General features: G+C 42.3%; 1 protein-coding gene and 1 pseudogene across 1 annotated transcript in view; both read right to left on the reverse strand.

The window, feature by feature from the left end:
- STARD9 (StAR related lipid transfer domain containing 9) overlaps positions 1-21,106 on the reverse strand; it is a 130,076-nt gene that overhangs the window by 92,356 nt on the left and 16,614 nt on the right. The window lies entirely within an intron of this gene.
- On the reverse strand, positions 518-2,582 carry LOC132596805 (importin subunit alpha-1 pseudogene; annotated as a pseudogene).

A 21,106-nucleotide genomic window follows, 5' to 3' on the forward strand; every position in this document is an offset into this window, starting at 1 on the left:
ATGTACCAAAATTGAGTCAATCGTTCCCCTACAAATGGGCAATCACTTGTTTCTACTATTTTATCCCTACTCAAAATGGTTCAATAAATATCCTTGACCATATATCCTTATTACTGGTGTTTTTATTTTTACAGACTATGACCCTTACCTCTAGACACTCCAAAGTATAAAGTCTAAATTCCTCTATCAGAACTGCAACAAAACCTGAGGCCTCCCCTGAACCCTCTAGGCCCTGACTGCCTGCTGACCCACAGCTGCTGCTGCTGTTTGTTTTTTTTTTTTGAAGCAAAGGGTGAAATAATCTTTTTATAGGACACTGCAAGATATGAAATTCCACACTGAAATTAAGAAACCCTTTGAGAGGAGAAGCTTCATACAATATGCACAGTTTGGAACTGTTCAAGTATAGTTTCCTTGTAAAAAGTAGTTTTACCATAGCAAACCACATTTAAAGAGCTCTTAGAGAAACAGTAAGACAAACTTATACCAAACATAGTACACGTCTGGTATAATAAACTTATGCTTTAGTTGTACAATCTAAAAGTGGTCCCAGAATGCCATCCGGAACTTGGGACGTACAGCCTTCAGAGGCAGTTTCTGGCACAACATTTTGATATTCTTGTTCCTCCATAGGGAAGCATTTCTCAATCAAACTTAATGAAACTGTGTTACACAGACTCATTTTCATGGTTTTATAGAGCTTCAGTTTTGTCCAGACCTCTACATTCTTCAATTATACTAAGTTTCTCAGTTTCACCTAGTTTCTCAGCAGCCTGGAAGATACCTGAAATGGCATTCAGTATAACCATGGTAATTTTGGTATCTTTCACAGTTCAGAGGTTCATCAACAATTCTACTATGCCCCAATGAACAATCTGCTACACAATCTGTTCAACTGTTCCACAACTTTTCTAGCTGGTCACAGCCCATAAAGCTTCTTTTGCATCTTGAAGTTTGCCTTAGAACACCAATGAGGAATGGGACTAATCCATGATTCACAACTCACTGTATCTGGTGATGGTGGCCAGCTATGATATTTGATATTGTCCATATATCTGCTAATACTTCTGGACATCATGATACAGGAGACGAACTAAAGTAGGAAGAATTTGCTCAACAGCATCTAACAGGGATGCAGGATTCTTGTTGCAACAAAGGTTTGAAAGTGTCCAGGTAAGGTGCTACAAGTAACCACATGCTAAAGATGACACATTAGGAACTGCAAGAAAAAGCCACCAGTGGATCAACTGCACTACACTTGATAGCCTAGTCAAAAAAAACTGAACCATCACCTGCAGTGTTTCCGAGAGCCCATACACCTTGTTCACTGATGTAAGCATGGGGAGATGCCAGCAGAGAAATGAATGCTGGGACAGCATAGCCCCAGCCTGTTTTTCTTTTTTCTGTTTTTTTAACATCTTTATTGGAGTATAATTGCTTTACAATGTTGTATTAGTTTCTACTGTATAACGAAGTGAGTCAGCTATACGTATACATATATCCCCATATCTCCTCCCTCTTGCGTCTCCCTCCCACCCTCCCTATCCCACCCCTCTAGATGGTCACAGAGCACCGAGCTGATCTCCCTATGCTATGCAGCTGCTTCCCACTAGCTATCTATTTTACATTTGGTAGTGTATATATGTCAATGTCACTCTCTCACTTAGTCCCAGCTTACCCTTCCCCCTCCCTGTGTACTCAAGTCCATTCTCTACGTCTGCATCTTTATTCCTGTCCTGCCCCTAGGTTCTTCAGTACCATTTTTTTTTTTAGATTCTATATATATGTGTTAGCATACGGTATTTGTTTTTCCTCTTTCTGACTTACTTCACTCTGTATGACAGACTCTAGGTCCATCCACCTCACTACAAATAACTCAATTTCGTTTCTTTTTATGGCTAATATTCCACTGTATATATGTGCCACATCTTCTATATCCCAGTCTGTTCTGATTGATTTATGCATGCATGCTGCGCCGGGTCTTAGATGCGGCATGCGGGATCTTTAGTTGCGACATGCATGCAGGATCTAGTTCCCCAACCAGGGATCGAACCTGGGCCCCCTGCATTGGGAGTGTGGAGTCTTACCCACTGGACCACCAGGGAAGTCCCAGGCCCAGTCTGTTCTGACGTCCTAGAGGCAATGTTAATGAGCACCCAAGCAGATTCAAACTGAATGGGACTAAAGTCAGTTCTGCCCAAGAAGGACACAAATTCTGGAATCAAACCAGCCCAGATTATGTTGTCTACGGGGGGCTGTTTTTCCTAGAAGGCAGTTTCCCAGCAGCTTGAGTCACTTGGAGCTGGCTTTCCAAACTGCTGCTGTTGATGCCTTTGACAGTATCATCAACAGACCAATTTACAGTGCCCTGGTTGTTTTGGTTTTCTTGCAGTGGAGAAGCAGCAGCCTCAGGAAGCAAGCTTAGATTTCTCCTTTTCAGCACCTGGTCATCCTTCTTAGCTTATTAGCTTTCCTCAGCTCCACATGAACCAGTATTCAGTGCAGCCTCTTTTCTGTACTATCATGCCCTTGAATCTGTTAAGGCAGGCAGCTGGTGAGTTAGCATTCCTGTTGCTGGACATGGTTATGAGACACAGGAAGAAAGCTACAGAGCCAGCTCAGCTTTCCACAGGAGGCTGTGCAGACCCTATAGCTTCTTGACTTAAGAAAACTTGGGGCTAGAAATGGAAGGAAGCTGAGACATATTCAAGTCTCTTCTTTCTAGATATTCTCTAAGCATGTGATTTCCCCTGATTCTTCAACCTCTTGCCACGATGTGCCCCCAAATGATTTTCCCCACCACCCTGTAGAATACTAGAAATTCTCTCCATTAGAGTAATTCATCTGAGTTTGCTGTAACTTCACAGTGCCCCTATTAAAATGCACATGCTACCAGGAAGGACAGAAGGATACTTTGTTGTGAACAGAAAAGGGATTGGAGAAATTATTGTGTGCTGGATAAGATGGTGATCAGGTATCAGAGAAGATAATAATAATAATAACACTTATGTAGCATTTATTATCTGTGAAGCACTGTTCTAAGTGTTTTATATTTACTTACTCATTTAGTCCTCACAACAACTCTGAGGTAGGTATCATTATCGCTGTTTTACAGATGAGATAAGTGAAGCACAGAGAGATAAAGGGACTAGTCCAGGATCACAGCCAGTAATCTGTGAATCTGGAAAATAAACCTTTTCCCGCCGCGGAGCACGGGATCCTCCCAGACCGGGACACAAACCTGTATCCCCTGCATCGGCAGGCGGACTCTCAACCACTGTGCCATCAGGGAAGCCCATAAACCATATTTTTAATCACTATACTTCACCACCTTTCATCTAGGAAGGAGATGGGGTGTCAAAGAGGAAAGTCTAGGGTCCCTCTGGTGTCAGACCCTAAAATATGCCCTATTGAATGCAACTCTTATCACCTTTATCAAAAGATAAAAATAGAAATCCCTGTCTATTTGTCTAGGGCTTCTTTTTCTGAAAAGAAAAAAAGTAAAGAAAAAGAGGGACTTCCTGGTGGTGCAGTGGTTAAGAATCTGCCTGCCAATGCAGGGGACACGGGTTCAACCTCTGGTCTGGGAAGATCGCACATGCCACGCAGCAACTAAGCCCGTGTGCCACAACTACTGAGCCTGCGCTCTAGAGCCCATGAGCTACAGCTACTGAAGCCCACGTGCCTAGAGCCCATGCTCTGCAACAAGAGAAGCCATCACAATGAGAAGCCCGCGCACCGCAATGAAGAGTAGTCCCCGCTCACAGCAACTAGAGAAAGCCCGTACACAGCAACAAAGACCCAACGCAGCCAAAAAAAAATTAATTAAAAAAAAATAAACCTCAAAAAAAAAAAGAAAATTGCACATAGCAGCAAATACTCATACAGAGGTAATAGATACACATACCACACAGAGAAACATAAATTCATATTCTTAGTTTAAGCCTCTGATTACTGAATGAATCCGAAAAACTGAGCTTTGAGATCACCAAAACACGTATTTTTGTTTATACAAGATTTTGCTATTTCTAACAATGCTTTTTTGCTAAGGAATGTTCCCATGAACAACTGTCCAAGTGGCATGTGCCATCTGGTAGGTCCCATATGCGGCTTTCATACTCTCTGGACATAAGCAAGGAATTCCCAGGACAGATAGATGGGTTTCTGGCTCTAATGCTTCCCTCTTCCTTGCAAAAAGACAGATTCCTTAGGATTCCTTATACAGGATCCTATGAGAAAAGATGAAAGATGGATTTATTGGAATAGAATCTAAAGACTTGCCATTCCCACAGCCACTTCTAAGAAGACAACCACAAGTGATTCCTTGATCATAATCTGCCACGTTTTATGTCATTTAACCCTGTTTTCTAGGCCCCATCTGACTGGGCCCCAAGCAAAGCAAGTATGGGCAAAAGAGAGACTGTCAACCATTAGATGACCCCAAATAAGAATGCTAATAAGGGTATGCCAAATTGGATAAAGATTAACGGACACGATCAACTCTTGGGGAGCTCTGAATGCGAGACAGAGAGCTGCTGTTGGCCTCCTACAGTTACTGCTGAATTCTGAGCAGTAATGAATAACGTTCCACTGTCATGTAGCCTGGCTGTGTGACTGTGGACAGTTTCCTTATTTCCTCACGTAGCCTCACATTCATGACCCATCGTGTGAGACAACCTGATCACCTCTCTCCCATGTGGCCTGAAAAAGCCCTATCAAAACGGCAGGTTCAACTGTCAACAGCAACAAGCACAAAGCCGAATCACTGAGCAGCATCACATGACAAGTGGACTCGTTAGCAGTTTGCCCAGCAGCTGGTCTGGACAAAGACAACGAGGGTGGCAATATGGAAAAATGGTTTGCTTATCAGGCGTGAGGGAGTCTTTGCTTATTCACAGGCAGAATCCAAGAGGGATAAGCTGTTTCACTGCTTTCAGGGTAGTATATAAAATAAAGGGACATTGCAGATCCAGGAGAAGGCCTTCACTCCATCAGACAGAACTTCCAAGAGCTAGGATATCTGCAGCAATTCAGGCAAATCATCCGGGAATCTTTCCATTCCTAATAATTAAGGATCTGTGAGACAGAGTTAGCAAATTTTTTTCTATTATGAGCCATACAGCAAATATATTAGGCTTTACGGGCCACAGAGTCTCTGTCACAACTACTCAACTCTGCCTTTTTGTACAAAAGCACCCATAAACACTACATAAACAAATGGGCATAGCTATGTTCCAATAAAACTTCACTAAGTCAGGTGGTGGACAGATATGGCCCACAGTTATAAGGCAAAAGTCCTTTTTAGAGCCAACTTCTTCAAAAATATAAGTGGGTTTGAAGGTTCCAAGTGGAATAAGAAACAAAGCAAAACTAAAGAGCGTCCTACATACATGAAAGGCCTTCTAATCCTTTGAAATACATTAAAATCATTTATCATTGAAAATAAAGTGAAAGTATATGGACAGCTCACCTAGACCCATTTTCTTATTTATTTATTTATTGTCTGCGTTGGGTATTTGTTGCTGCGTGCAGGCTTTCTCTAGCTGTGGCGAGCGGGGGCTACTCTTCGTTGTGGTGTCGTTTGGTTCACGGGCTTCTCATTGCAGTGGCTTCTCTCGTTGCAGAGCACAGGCTCTAGGCACGCAGGCTTCAGTAGTTGCACCAGGCAAGCTCAGTAGTTGTGGCTCGCGGGCTCTAGAGTGCAGGCTCAGTAGTTGTGGCACACCGGCTTAGTTGCTCCGTGGCATGTGGGATCTTCCCGGACCACGAATCGAACCCGTGTCCCCTGCACTGGCAGGCAGATTCTTAACCACTGCGCCACCAGGAAGTCCCGACCCATTTTCTTACAATAACTGATACTGTACCAAAGTTAAAGTCACTCAATAAGATCAACACTGAAGAGTCATCAGTCAGGACAAGCTTAGCTTAGCTTAGGCTATTGTAGCAAACCTCTAAAGCATAGTAGCTTAAAACAACAAAAGTTTATTTCTGGCTCATGCTACCTGTGGGTCAGTAGGGAGTCTTGATGGTTGTATCTTCTCTGACAGAACTACCTATCTCCGACATTACTGATCTTGGTGCCAGGAGGGAAGAGGGCTTTGGAAGGTCATACTCCAGCAACTGAAGGCTCAGACATCGTTTCTCCTTAAAATATACTGGACAGAGCTCAGAATATGGCCCCCCTCCCCTCACACAATGGGACCAGGAAGTGAAATTCTATCATGCAACAGAAGATGAAAAGCCAGGAATACTGAGTGAGCAGCATGAGTGACTATCACATAGCAATGGTTAACTCACTTTTACCTAGATGATCACAAAAGGAGATTTTCTTATTAAAAACACATTTCTGATATACTGGATAGCCAGAAACCACTGTCAACTTCATTTACATTAGAATTTCAAAGTGTTCGGTATACTCTTCCTTAGTGTCTAAGGATTTGGCAATGGCAGGACTTGAGGTCATCATTATGAGTATCAATCCTTTGTTTATTTATTTATTTACTTACTTATTCATTTATTCATTTACGGCTGTGTTGGCTCTTTGTCTCTGTGCGAGGGCTTTCTCTAGTTGCGGCAAGTGGGGGCCCCTCTTCATTGCGGTGCGCGGGCCTCTCACTATCGCGGCCTCTCTTGTTGCGGAGCACAGGCTCCAGACGCGCAGGCTCAGTAATTGTGGCTCACGGGGCAAGTTGCTCCGCGGCATGTGGGATCTTCCCAGACCGGGGCACGAACCCGTGTCCCCTGCATTGGCAGGCAGATTCTCAACCACTGTGCCACCAGGCAAGCCCATGAGTATCAATTCTTAATGCCCATACTGGGAGATGCAGAGAATACAGTAGACTGAGTGTTTACTGACCACAGGACATAACCAGAAGCTGCGCTGGGGGCAGGGCTCTCCCAGGAAGTTTTGAGGACAGGATACACAGAGTGGTTTTTCCACAGCCCTCTCCAAGACCGGCATGTATTTCAGAATCCCTTAGCTCCCTACTTCAGTCTTCTGGACCAGCTTTGATGGTATAGCAGGTGCTGTTAATGTTCTACACCTATATACACTTGGATTCCTTTACTATTTTCATGTGAACCAGCCAGTGGGTGTGCTTTAACTTCCAAAAGTCAGTATCTGTGTCTCTTTATCTGTTTTTCTTGGACAACGGCCCTCAGGTTACTGAAACACCTTTTAAGAGCCAGATGTTCTTGCTTTCTTTATTTTTAACATCTTTATTGGAGTATAATTGCTTTACAATGGTGTGTTAGTTTCTGTTTTATAATAAAGTGAATCAGCTATACATATACAGATATCCCCATATCTCCTCCCTCTTGCGTCTCTCCCTCCCACCCTCTCTATCCCACCCCTCTAGGTGGTCACAAAGCACCAAGCTGATCTCCCTGTGCTATGTGGCTGCTTCCCACTAGCTATCTATTTTACATTTGGTAGTGTATATAGGTCCATACCACTCTCTCACTTAGTCCCAGCTTACCCTTCCCACTCCCCGTGTCAAGTGGTGCTGGGAAAACTGGACAGCTACATGTAAAAGAATGAAATTAGAACACTCCCTAACACCATACACAAAAATAAACTCAAAATGGATTAAAGACCTAAATGTAAGGCCAGACACTATAAAACTCTCAGAGGAAAACATAGGCAGAACACTCTATGACATAAATCACAGCAAGATCCTTTTTGACCCAACTCCTAGAGAAATGGAAAGAAAAACAAAAATAAACAAATGGGACCTAATGAAACTTAAAGCTTTTGCACAGCAAAGGAAACCATAAACAAGACAAAAAGACAACCCTCAGAATGGGAGAAAATATTTGCAAATGAAGCAACTAACAAAGGATTAATCTCCAAAAATTTACAAGCAGCTCATGCAGCTCAAGATCAAAAAACCAAACCACCCAATCCAAAAATGGGCAGAAGACCTAAACAGACATTTCTCCAAAGAAGATATACAGATTGCCAACAAACACATGAAAGAATGCTCAACATCACTAATCATTAGAAAAATGCAAATCAAAACTACCATGAGGTATCACCTCACACCTGTCAGAATGACCATCATAAAAAATCTACAAACAATAAATGCTGGGGAGGGTGTGGAGAAAAGGGAACCCTCTTGCACTGTTGGTGGGAACATAAATTGATACAGCCACTATGGATATGGAGGTTCCTTAAAAAACTAAAAATAGAACTACCATACCACCCAGCAATCCCACTACTGGACATATACCCGGAGAAAACCATAATTCAAAAAGAGTCATGTGGGCTTCCCTGGTGGCACAGTGGTTGAGAGTCCGCCTGCCCATGCAGGGGACACAGGCTCATGCCCCGGTCCGGGAAGATCCCATATGCTGCGAAGCGGCTGGGCCCGTGAGCCATGGCCACTGGGCCTGCGCGTCCGGAGCCTGTGCTCTGCAACGGGAGAGGCCACAACAGTGAGAGGCCTGCGTATCGCAAAAAAAGAAAAAATAAGAGTCATGTACCACAATGTTCACTGCAGCTCTATTTACATTAGCCAGGACGTGGAAGCAACCTAAGTGTCCATCGACAGATGAATGGATAAAGAAGATGTGGCACATATATACAATGGAATATTACTCAGCCATAAAAAGAAACGAAACTGAGTTATTTGTACTGAGGAGGATGGACCTAGAGTCTGTCATACAGAGTGAAGTCAGAAAGACGAAAACAAATACCATATGCTAACACATATATGTGGAATCTTAAAAAAAAAATTGATATGAAGAACCTAGTGGCAGGACAGGAATAACAGCCAATTGTTCTTTAGAAGGCAGTTTTTACCAATGACTGATGGGTACAGGGAAACTCGGGACATTCTTGATTCGGAAAACTCTATACTCTGTCTTCAGAGCATCTCTGTGGAGTTGCTTGGCCTCCTCCTTCCCTTGCTAGTCTCAGTTCCCCACCCTACCTACCACTTCTTTTCCAGCGATACGTCCTAATAAATGACTTTCACATAACTCCTTATCTCAGGGTCTGTTACTGAGGAAGCCAGACTGAAAACAGCCCACTCACAGCTTGAGGACATAAAGGCTATACAGTGCTACAGAACGAGACCAGGATTTGGACTCAGGAGACTCCAAATGACAAAGTTCCCACCCTACAACTTATTAGGTAATAGCAGTCTTTATCAACCCTTCTAAAATGTAGAAATAATGGTACCTAACACAACAATTTTGTGACAAATACACGGGACGATGACAATACATGTGAAAGCACTTTGTAAACTAGAGAATATTACACTAGGAAGAAATTAGCTCATTTAAGATAGGTGTTTCCCAACTTCTAATCCTTCCCCCAACCTGTAATTATGACTATGCTTCCCACTGTCTACAAATAGAAGAAAATTTGTACAGTGGTAGTGTCTGAAGTACGGCCCAATAATTTGCATTTCTAACAAGTTCCCAGGTAATATCAATGCTGCTAATCTGGAGACCTCACTTTGAGAAGGAAAACTTCAGCCACTTCTGCAGAATGAAACTTACAGCGGTCCTACCTTACCATAGAGAGAATTTATAGGAAACAAAGACTAAGCTTTAAAAAAACTTATTGTGAGATTTTCTTTCCCATGCTGTGGATATATGTCCTATGTTATGAAATAAACGTGCAAAGTTGGCTGTGAAGAAAATTTCTGTAGAAGAAAATTTCTATATTCCATCTCAATTCTATACTGACTTGCATTTAATTAAAAAAAAAAAGAGGTTCAGATAGCTGTTACTTTAACATCTGTCATGACACTAGATTGACAAGAACAACAATTTATTCACTATTGAAATGTACCAGGTAATATTCAAAGCACTTTACCTGCATTAATAATTTATTCCTCACAACAACCCATGAAGTAGATATTATCATCTTCATTTTACAAGTGAGGCAACCAAATCAGAGAGAGGTCCAGAAAGCTGCCCAGAGTCATACAGCTAGCAAATGTCAGAGGTGGGGTTCAAACCCAAGCAGTGTGATACTACAGTCCACGGTCTAAACCAAAAACAACATTGCATAATGGATGATTTTTTAAAACTCTGACCAGTTTACAAAATTCTAACTCTATGATCTTTCTTCTTATTGGCTCCCCTTTATGTATATACCTTCCATTACTATGTGGGCCATATGATCAAGCATGGAGTTACCCCAAGCACAGGCATGGCTCCCAGGAAGCTTGCCAGTTGCTCTGCCTACATGTGGATAATAACTCATAATGCTGGGCTGTAATACAATCCCACATACAAATATTAAATATGGCATATACTCAACCTGAAGAGTACCAAAACTGAGAAGGGATGATAAACAGCACACGTTACTAAAACCTCACTAATCTACTCTATTTTGAAGATGCTCTCCATGACATCATTTTTTTGCTAAAGAAATGCACTGAACAAATTAAAATGGGGACTTCCCTGGCGGTCCAGTGGTTAAGACCTTTCACTTTCAATGCAGGGGGCACGGGTTTGATCCCCGGTCAGGGAACTAGGATCCTGGATGCCACGCAGCACAGCCAGAAAAAAAAAAAAAAAAAAAGAACAAACCAAAATGCATCTCTATAACTAGAAACCAGCCCCAGGCTGAATGCACGAGGAGGTTAATTGGATCCTGACAGCTGCAAGTCAGAAAAAGAAGGGAAGGCTGAGGAGAAAGGCTGGCAGGGCTGTGTTTGGCCCGCCTGCCCTCTCTTAAATTCAGTGATTAGCTAGGCAGGGACATTACTTTGCCTCTCAGAGCATTCACTGGAAAAAAGCCCCAGGAAAGAGCTTTACAGTGTATTTTAACAGAGCACAAGTGGGACTTCTGAGGCGCTGGTAATGCGCTATTTCTCCATCTGGATGCTGGTTATGTGGGTATGCTCAGCTTGTAAAAGTTCAAGTGGGTAGAAAATTTGAGCTGTTCACTTATAATGTGTGAACATATAATTTTTCTGTGTGTATATTTCAATTTAAAAGTTTTAAAAAGAGTAGTTCTGTCTCCTTACCAGCCAAAAATAATGACACGCATCTGCTAAGGCATCTTTTCACCACACAGGCTGTTCTGCTGCAGAAGCTTGTTCATGACACATCGACTGAGCCAGAGGAGGGGGTTGTGAACAAAGGGTGGGGTGACAGCGAGGGCTTGGCTCACGTTCGCTGAGGGCTTCAGAAGCCTTCCTCAACGCTGGACTGTTTAGGCAGAGTGCCATCACCAGCGGGGGAGGAAGAAAAGAAGAGCATTTCCTCTCTAGCTGTTAGCTTCCTCTTTGTCCTTACTCCCTTCTTCCAAAATGTCCCCTGTCCACCCCCACCAACCTCAGCAGCAAATTATGCAAAAAAGCAGCAGTCCCAGGAGTTGAACCCCCAGATTCAGGGATGCCCTGGGCTGACCGTCACGAGCAAACCCGAGCAGGCCCCTGCAGTACTGAAGGGGACACACACATCATACACCTAAGGGCCCCACACACGATGCACATAGTACACGCTCAGTTAACACTGACTTTATAAATGAATATATAACCCGTGGACCCAATCCAGAATACACACCATAAATGTGTGCTGAATAAAATTAACGACAGCTGTTCTCCAGGTCTCCCCTAAGCACTGCCTGCATTAATTCCACACACGTGATCTTCAGCCAAGATATACATCACCAGGTCAGCATCCTCCACAGAGCACTGTTTCCATATTTTTGAATGTGTTCAAGAGGGCTCTTTACCATCTTTTGTAATGGATGCCCTCAGGCAGCACTCTGAAGGGAAGTCAAATAGGGCAAAGCTGCTTCAAGTTGTTGGAGTTGCTAATACTACTTCTATATAAGAAGAAAACAGGCCCCGAGGATGGAGTTCCTGTTTTTAACTCTCATTCCTGCCTAAGTGGAAAAAGTTTTCCGCAACCATGCTGCTAGGAGCAAATTTCCTGTTTTTAATATTGTTTAGTCTGAATGGGTCTCTAGAGACCAAACTTAATGCTGGAGAAGCAAACAAGCTGAGCCCCCAAGACAGTTCTAATTTCATAGTCGAGCTCAGTCAGCCCAGCTTAAGCCTATACCATTCTCAGCAATCCAAGGTCTAGTTAAAGAGATTAGTTTTGTGTTGATCTGAATTGCATCTGCCTCATGCATCCCACTGGCAGGGGCCTTCCTCCCTCGAGCCACAGTTCCCTCATCCAGTCTTCCCTGAAGACTTGGTAGTTTGCAGAAGACAGAGCTGCCTGTTAGAACGACAAGACCTCTAACCGCACCCATCTTGTGGTGCTTCTTGTGCCTCAGCCCCTCATCTCAAGTCACCTCAACCAAATAAACAAAGCAGCCTTAGCCAACAGCCCCGGAACAAAGGTGCTTCTTGGAGCTGTCACAGCCACTTACTAAAGTGCATGCAAAAGACAAAAAAATTAGATGATCGAAGAGAGACCCGACAGTGGTGAGCACTCAGCTCAAAAATTACTTGCTGGTGACAACCAAGAGATGCACTGTCACAAACCTGGACAGTTAGGAACCTGGGACTGATTTTCAATGAAGCGTAGTTAATAAGCCTCCAAAAACCCTAACAGAGCTGATGAATGCCTAAGAGATTCATTCTCTCTGGTGCATAAATGCTTCTATGTGGAAGACACTGAGCAGATAAGGTTCATCTTTGCAGAAAAATAAATATTTGGAAATTAAAGCTGGTGGAATTTAGGAAAAAACTAGAAAACAATGTAGGATTTCATCTCATTCAAAAACATATATTAAGATTCTTCTGGATTCAAACTAGAGGTCCTGCATTCACTCTTTCCCTCCCCAATATGAAACTGGTCACCCCAGGGTACTTCACAGATGAGAAAGGACTTACTCAGAAAAAGAGGCACCAGCAATACTGAGTTGTGCCGGGAAGGAAAGAAGCACACTGACTGGCAGGGTTAGTGCACAGACCCCAGGCTCCTTCATGGGCACTTCTGGGTACATTTCACCACTTTTACTGTTATTTTTTTGGCCGCACCGCACGGAATGTGGGATCTTAGTTCCCCAAACAGGGATCAAACCTGCGACCCCTACAGTGGAAGCGCGGATTGTTAACCACTGAACCAGGGTGGTTAACACCAGGGAAGTCCCCATTTCGCCACTTTTAAAGTCCACTTCAAAACCTGGCCCCTGGGTCAGAACAGGTGAAATGAAGCATCCATTTGCTGTAACGTGGGAACTATTTCTTGTATCTCAGAAAGTGATTGGGTCAATTAGAGCTATTCGGGGGATTCAGAAGAACACACGCTGACTGCACCTGTAGACAAGCACTTCAGGTACAAAATTTAAAATAGGTGGTGTCCTCCGTATCTCAGAGGAAGGCATCAACAGGGAGGCTTGAAAACACACGATCCTCATCACGGCTCCCAGGTCCTTTCCTATGGTAAATGCACAGTTTATCAGCTGAAATTTTTCTAATTGTCAGCTAATCCATGTCATACTTCAAATATCAGAGGCACGCGCACAGTCAGGAGTAGTTAGCGCACACAGCAGGCAGCAGGTGCAGTGGAAAGGGCAAGGGCTTTGGAAGCAGCAGATCTGGGTTTCAATCTGGGCTCCATCTCTTAGTAGTGTGGTCCTGGGAAAGTTACCTAACCTCTTTGAGCCTTGGTTTCCACATCTGTACCATAGAGGTGATAATAACCCACTTTGGGGGCTGCTGTTAAAGAGTGAATGAGATGAGTCAGGTACTCAGTTCAGTACCTGGAACAGAGCAGGTTCTCAAAAGGTGGTATTTTCTTCTCTCACATCCCCCTTAAGCGAGTTGTTCATGAGAATACTGTCCGAAATTAAGCACAACTTTTCCAAACCCTGAAATCAAATCTCTAGACTCGGGCTTCCCTAGTGGCGCAGTGGTTGAGAGTCCACCTGCTGATGCAGGGGACACGGGTTCGTGCCCTGGTCCGGGAAGATCCCACGTGCCGTGGAGCGGCTGGGCCCGTGAGCCATGGTCGCTGGGCCTGCGCGTCCAGAGCCGGTGCTCCGCAACGGGAGAGGCCCCAGCAGTGAGAGGCCCCAACAGTGAGAGGCCCGCATACTGAAAAAAAAAAAAAAAATCTCTAAACTCCAAGGAAATGTTGCCAGATGCTTACTGAAGGGGGAAGTTGCTTCTACTTTCTAAAATCTCTAATGTGGGAGAAAAGGAAAAGCAATACCAGCCAGAAACCACTACATGTTTGTGCTTTAAACCATAACACCACCACAAACAAGATGGGGTTAGTTTACTAGGGGAGGAAGAGCAAAGAAAAAAAGTAATTAAGGGTTTCCATTCCTGTCAGATCTCTTCTCATCTGAGCAGAGCCACTGTCTCCACCAACTACATGGATGCTGCATTAGCTCTTCCTCCTACATCAATTCAGCACATATCCCCAGAAAGCATCTGTACTTTGTCTAACTGCCTAACTACAGAGACAAGAATTGAGCAATGAAATGACTAACAAAGGAACAATCCCCCACTTCAAGGAAGAGAAGCAAAAATGAGTGCGTACACGCTTCTGTTTACCTCCTCCGCTCCTGGGGACCAGATGCAAGGGACTGTTTGTATACAGATGATAATCTTATGAGTGAGTCCAACCGTTTCTGCCCTAAGACCAACGTCCTAGGGGCTCTGCCTTTTCCAACTTCTAAGTACAAACTGGGGGATGCCTGGGCACATCTGGTCACCATTTGATTTCAGGCTCCTATTGTGTTCAGTCTGTGGGGGGAAGTGAGTCTATAAATAGCTCACACTCGAAAAAATGAGAAACCATCTACTCTGCCTTTCCTGCAGAGAAGAGAGGTTTTCACCAAACCCAGCTCCCTCATCATGATCATAAACCAAGTTAATATGCTAAGTAGCCAGACTCAATCAAATGATTCATACACTTATTTTATAAGACTAAACAGTATCTAGAATGAAACCAGGAAGGAGCTTCAAGTTAGGATTAGTGAATGATTCATGGGATGCTTTGAGAAGTCTTTTTGGAAACACACCAAGCTGTGTAGTTAAATCCATGTATGTGAAGCACCCCTTTCAAGTCTTAAGAAGAATGCCCTTCCCACCTTTGGAAGAGAACTACAGGTTTAAATCCTATTCAATCCTGAAAAGAGCAATCACGCTGTGGACTAGACTTTTTTTTTTTTTTTTTTTTTTGCGGTATGCGAGCCTCTCACTGTTGTGGCCTCTCTCGTTGTGGAGCACAGGCTCCGGACGCGTCAGCGGCCATGGCTCACGGGCCCAGCCGCTCCACAGCATGTGGGATCTTCCCGGACCAGGGCACGAACCCGTGTCCCCTATATCGGCAGGCGAACTCTCAACCGCTGCGCCACCAGGGAAGCCCGGACTAGACTTTTTACAACCTCCCCTCCCTACCCCCGACAAAAAAGGCCTACCTCCCTCTTCAAATATTTTCAAATGCTTAATTAAAATATTTATCAGTACTGTAGTATTTACCACACTGTGAAGTAATTAACTCTGTGTATCTGCCTCCCTCAAGAACTAAGAGTTTTTCATGGGTAACTACAATGTCCAATTCTTATTGGTTATTTCCAGTGCTTAGCACAATTCTTGGCATATTTTTCAGTAGAAGTATGTTGAATGGATAAGGTAAAATAATCACATATTACATGACCTTAGTGAGCTTTTCACAAATAAAAGATACATCAAATTTAATGTTGATTTAAGGGAGAGGTGAGAGAAAAGGGGGCCAAGCAGGTAAAAGTAAACAAAACAGTGATATAAACAGATTGTTTCCCTTCATCCCCACACCTGCTCAGGATTCCAAAAAGGCTATTTTTGCTGGAAGCTGAGATTATGTAAATGTATGTAAACCACAGACTAGTAAGAGCCAGTATACAGTAACAACCACCCCTAACTTCAGATCCTGGAAAAAATAATTTGAAGCCAAACTCCTGTTCCCAAAAAATGCAGTTCAGAAAGAACAGCAAGCAGTAACAAAGATATTGGACAGCTAAGACCTACAACTTGAAATGCTCCAAAATGTTTCATAGTAAATTATCAATTTCTGATTTTGTCTTTAGAATATAAGGAAAAGTCTCCTGTACATGTTCTAGAAGCCACAGCATATTATCACTGTGCCTGTCAAAGGATCTAACTGTCTTTGGTTTAGAAGACAAATGCTAAATTAAAATCTGCTCTACTGAGTCCATAGAGCAAGTCACAAACCAATGTGGATCCATCTGCTGACACCAGAATTAATGCTATACGGTTTGTCAGATATAACTCAAACACGGTCTTCATCTTTTCAGTGTCCAAAATATGATAGCTGAAATGAAGTTAAAGAATATACTAATAGAAGGAAAATGATACCAGATGGAAAAAAGAAACGAAGAGCGCTAGAACCGTTAACTACATGGGCAAGTATATGATTTTTTTTCTTACTATTTAAATTCTTTAAAAAATAATTTACCATTTAAATGAAATTACTGACAATGCATTATGGAGTTCATAACATATGTAGATATAAAATGTATGACTTGATAGTATAAAGACTGAGAGAGAAGAAACAGAAGTATTTTAGTGTACCTTATTTTATGTGGGAAGTAGTATATTATCACTTAAATATAGACTGTGATAAGTTAAAAATGTATACTATAAACCCTAAAGCAACCACTAACAAAACAAAGACTTATAATTAATAAACCAACAAAAACAAAATGGAAACACAAAAATACTCAATCCAAAAAAGGCAGAAAAATACAAAAAAGGGAATAAGAGATAGGTCAAATAGAAAAAAAAGAAAAATGATTGTCATAATTATATTAGTAATTACACAATGTAAATGTTCTAAATAGCCCCAATTAAAGGCAGAGATGGTCTGATTAGGAAAACAAAGCAAGACTCAATCACATATATGCTGCCTACAAGAAATTCACTGTATATATAAAGACATAAATAGTTTAAAAGTTCACAGTAGCAAATAAATTATGGTACACTCACATAAAATGTTACTATGTGGCCATCAAAAAAGTGAGGTAATCATATATACAGATATGAAAATGTCTCCAAGATGCATTAACTGAACAAAGCAAGATGCAGAATAATGTGTCTGCTACCATTTTTTAAAAAAAGAATAAATATACAACTACATGCTTAGATGTACACAAAATATATAGGAATATACACAAGAAATCAATAACAATGGTTGCCTCAGCATAGGGGAAAGAGGTACCAGGAGATAGAAAAGAGATTTAATTTTCACTGTACATCCTTTTGTACTGTTTTATCTGACATGTGCATATATTACCTATTTTTTAATTAATTATAGTATTTTTAGAAAAAAATTTTATCATTAAAGAATTAAGAACAAAAGATACTTTCACTGGCAGTATACACAACTCTGTAAAGAGACTTTTCTTGGTATAGAAACATCAGAGAATATAATGTAGTAATAATATCAACTGATATTTATTTAATCTTTCTGATTTTTTTCAAAGTCCTCTCAAGCCTAATACTTCATTTTAGTCTAACAGTATTCCTGTGTGTTGGTAGGTGGGGATCATCACTCCCTCTTGAAAGATAAGAAAACTGAGGCTATTTAAATCACATAATATAAAGTTGTTCCACTAAACCAAAAGCCATCAAGGTTTGCCTGAGATGGCACTTGTGTGAGTGGATATGTCAGTGTCTAACATGTCTTCCTTCTTACGTCAGCCAGACAGACAAGTAAGAGAAATGTCAACCAGGGAATAATCCACATTTTACAGCCAAAGCAAAAGCACAGTTATCTGGACCTTGGGAAGAGCAGCCATCTATTCAAAACTGTATAATTGAAGGTACAATATATCATGAACTCCAGAATCTTACTAAAAGTGTAGTTCTCAGTCCAGCAGTATCTTAAGCTCCAACCCAGAACTCTTTGATCTGAATCTGCGTCTCTAACTTTAATTACTTTCATATGCATACATATCACCTGGTGATCTCTTTAAAATGCAGATTTTGATTCAATGCATTTGGCTTAGGGTCTGAAAGTACACATTTCTAACAAGCTCTAGGCAATACCAAGATCCACACTTTGAGGAGCAAGGCTCTCTACATCTGTGTTCCCAAAGAATAGGAAGCATGTCCTCTTCCTTTCATTGTATGGAAGCATCTGGACATGCACAGTTCTTAGTAAAGCTCACCAGGCACATCCAGAAGGAAGAACCAGCTAATGTGTTCCTGGGAGGCATTTTTCTACAATAAATCAGAACACTTCTACAATTCTGGAACAAAACAGATCTGCAAGATGTCCCAGGGGCAGACTCTTGAGAGAGCAGCAACAATGGAGATACCATGGCCCCAAACCAAGGTTCTGGAAACAAAGAAAGGCAGTGGTGTCCAAGCAACAATGGGGATGGACAAAAGGATGGAATGGGCACCAAAGCCTATTAGAACCTCTAGAAAAAAAATCTTGAATGAGACACAGATTTGCTCAAAATCTGATCAGCATAAAACGCGATATATCAAGTGAGGTAAAGCAACTAAGCAAAACTCTGTCTCTGTCACTCACTCACTCACACACACACACACACACACACACACACACTCACAGTTTGTTTACCCAGCACCTAGCATATACCGACATACAACAGACAACGGTGAGTGAATGCTGTTTCTGTAACCCAGGATACGCCGCCTCCTGCCCTCAGGTTAAATATCTTCATGGCCTGTATCTGCTGGATTCAGCTAAGCATCCAGGATGCTCCCGAGGCCACTTTGCCACTGTCCCAAAGAACCTGGGATTAGCCTCCATATCCCCTAGGAGTCTGGAGCAGCGCAGAGATGGAATGTGGGAGTCTGGCCTCCTGGGACACTTGGAGAGATGGACACTATGACTACATCCTCTTAGCTTCACCCTGGCCTGGCAGCACTTGATCCACTCAAGCACATCTTGTACATTCTGGCCCTACAATCTCTGCTTATTATGCCTTTCCTTCTGACTGCAATGACCTCCCTTGAACTCATTCAAAGGAATCTATGGGTAGTGTGTTACTCCTCTGGATTCCTGAAATACTTAATCTAAGTACCACTTATTTAACACTTGAATGCTTGGTATTGTTGATTATTTTTATTATTTTAAGGATTATTTATAAATATAAAATTATACATTTATAATAATATAAGTATACTGTTATTATATTTATTATTATTCCCAATAAGACTAAGCTTTCTGAGGGCAGGAATCACATCTTATATCACCCCATATTCCTCACAGCACTCAACCCCACTGTGTTGCAGATGGTAGTTGCTTCTCAAGTGCTTACTGACCGAATGAGAGAAATGTCACTACGCTAGGAAATGTAGGGTATTCAAAGATGGATGAGGCCTAGTCTGCCTTCAAGGATCACTCAGTCTAATAAAATAGGTAAGTCATGTACCCAGAGAGCGTTAATTTAAATTAATACGCAGAGTGTCACAAGAGAGTATCAAGATATTATGAGAATCTAAGGGATGGTGACAACTTCAAGGAGGAAGTACCATTTTAACTGGGTCTTAAAAAACAAGCAGCATTTTGAATGGTAGGAACTGGGGAGGTGAGATATTTTAACATATTTTGGAAAGAGGAGTCAGCATGAGCAAAAGCAGGGAAGTACATGGCATTTGGGGAAGAGCAAACACCAAAATAATCAGGAGAGCCTGAAAAAGAAATGAGAAAGGACCAGCCCTGTCCAACATTAAAAAGTAGTAAAACAGTATGGTATATGCTTTTATGAATATTTGAAAACTTGTGAAACAGTATAGTTCTGGCACAAAAGTACGAATCAATCAATGAAACAAAACAGTTTTAAAAGAGACCCCAGGTGGGACTTCCCTGGCGGTCCAGTGGTTAAGACTCCGTGCTTCCAATGCAGGGGGCGTGGGTTCAATCCCTGGTCGGGGAACTAAGATCCCACATGCTGCACAGCGTGGCCAAAAAAATTTTTTTTAATTTTTTAATTAAAAAAATAATAAAAGAGACCCCAGTATATATAGGAATTAAGCAAATGATAAAAATGGCTTTTACATATCAGTGGAGAAAGGATGGGTGTTCAGTAAATGGCAATGAGGCAATTAGCTAGCTATCTGGGAAAAAAAGTAAAGATGAAGCCCCACTGCATTTCCTACAACAAAAATATTCAAATGGATCAAACATTTAACTATTAATAAGATAAATCCATTAGTACACCAGAAAAAAAAAATGGCAAATACTTTTATGATCTCAGAATGACAGGCCTTTCTAAGCTTAGCATACTAGGAAGCCACAGAGAAAGGTCAATAATTTGACTACATTTAAACGCACACACACACACGGGCGCACAGGAAAAAATTACAGTCAAAACAAAAGTAAACAGGGGAAACATGCAACATCTATGACATGGATCAATTTCCTTAATATTCTAACTGCTCTTAAAAATAAGTAAGAGGGCTTCCCTGGTGGCGCAGTGGTTGGGAGTCCGCCTGCCAATGCAGGGGACGCGGGTTCGTGCCCCGGTCCAGGAGGATCCCACGTGCCGCGGAGCAGCTGGGCCCATGAGCCATGGTCAATGAGCCTGCGCATCCGGAGCCTGTGCTCCGCAACGGGGGAGGCCACAGCGGTGAGAGGCCCGCGTACCGCAAAAAAAATAGTAAGTAAGAAAAAGGGACTTCCCTGGTAGTCCAGTGGTAAAGAATCCGCCTTCCAATGCAGGGGATATGGGTTCGATCCCTTGTCAGGGAACTAAGGTCCCACATGCCACAGGGCAACTAAGCCCACGCGCCATAACTGCTGAGTTCGCGCACCTCAGCTAGAGAGTCTGTGTGCCACAAACTACAGAGCCCACGCGCTCTGGAACCCGCACACCACAACTACAGAGCCCACGCGCCCTGGAGCTTGCGCACCACAACGAGAGAGAGAAAACCCGCACGCCACAACTAGAGAGAAGCCCACGCACCGCAAGGAAAGATCCTGCATGCCTCAACGAAGATCCTGCATGCCGCAACTAACCTGAAGCAGCCAAAAATAAATAAATAAATAAATCTTTAAAAAAAAAAAGCAAAAGATGAACAATACGGTAGAAAAATGGGGAAAAAATATATGAACACACAATTCACAGGGAACAAAATATACAAATGGCCCAGAAACATACAAAGATGCTCAATCCCAATTATAATAAAAAGAAAAG

This window comes from Globicephala melas, chromosome 2 (assembly GCF_963455315.2).
Source record: "Globicephala melas chromosome 2, mGloMel1.2, whole genome shotgun sequence".
In the NCBI taxonomy this organism is placed as follows: Eukaryota; Metazoa; Chordata; class Mammalia; order Artiodactyla; family Delphinidae; genus Globicephala; species Globicephala melas.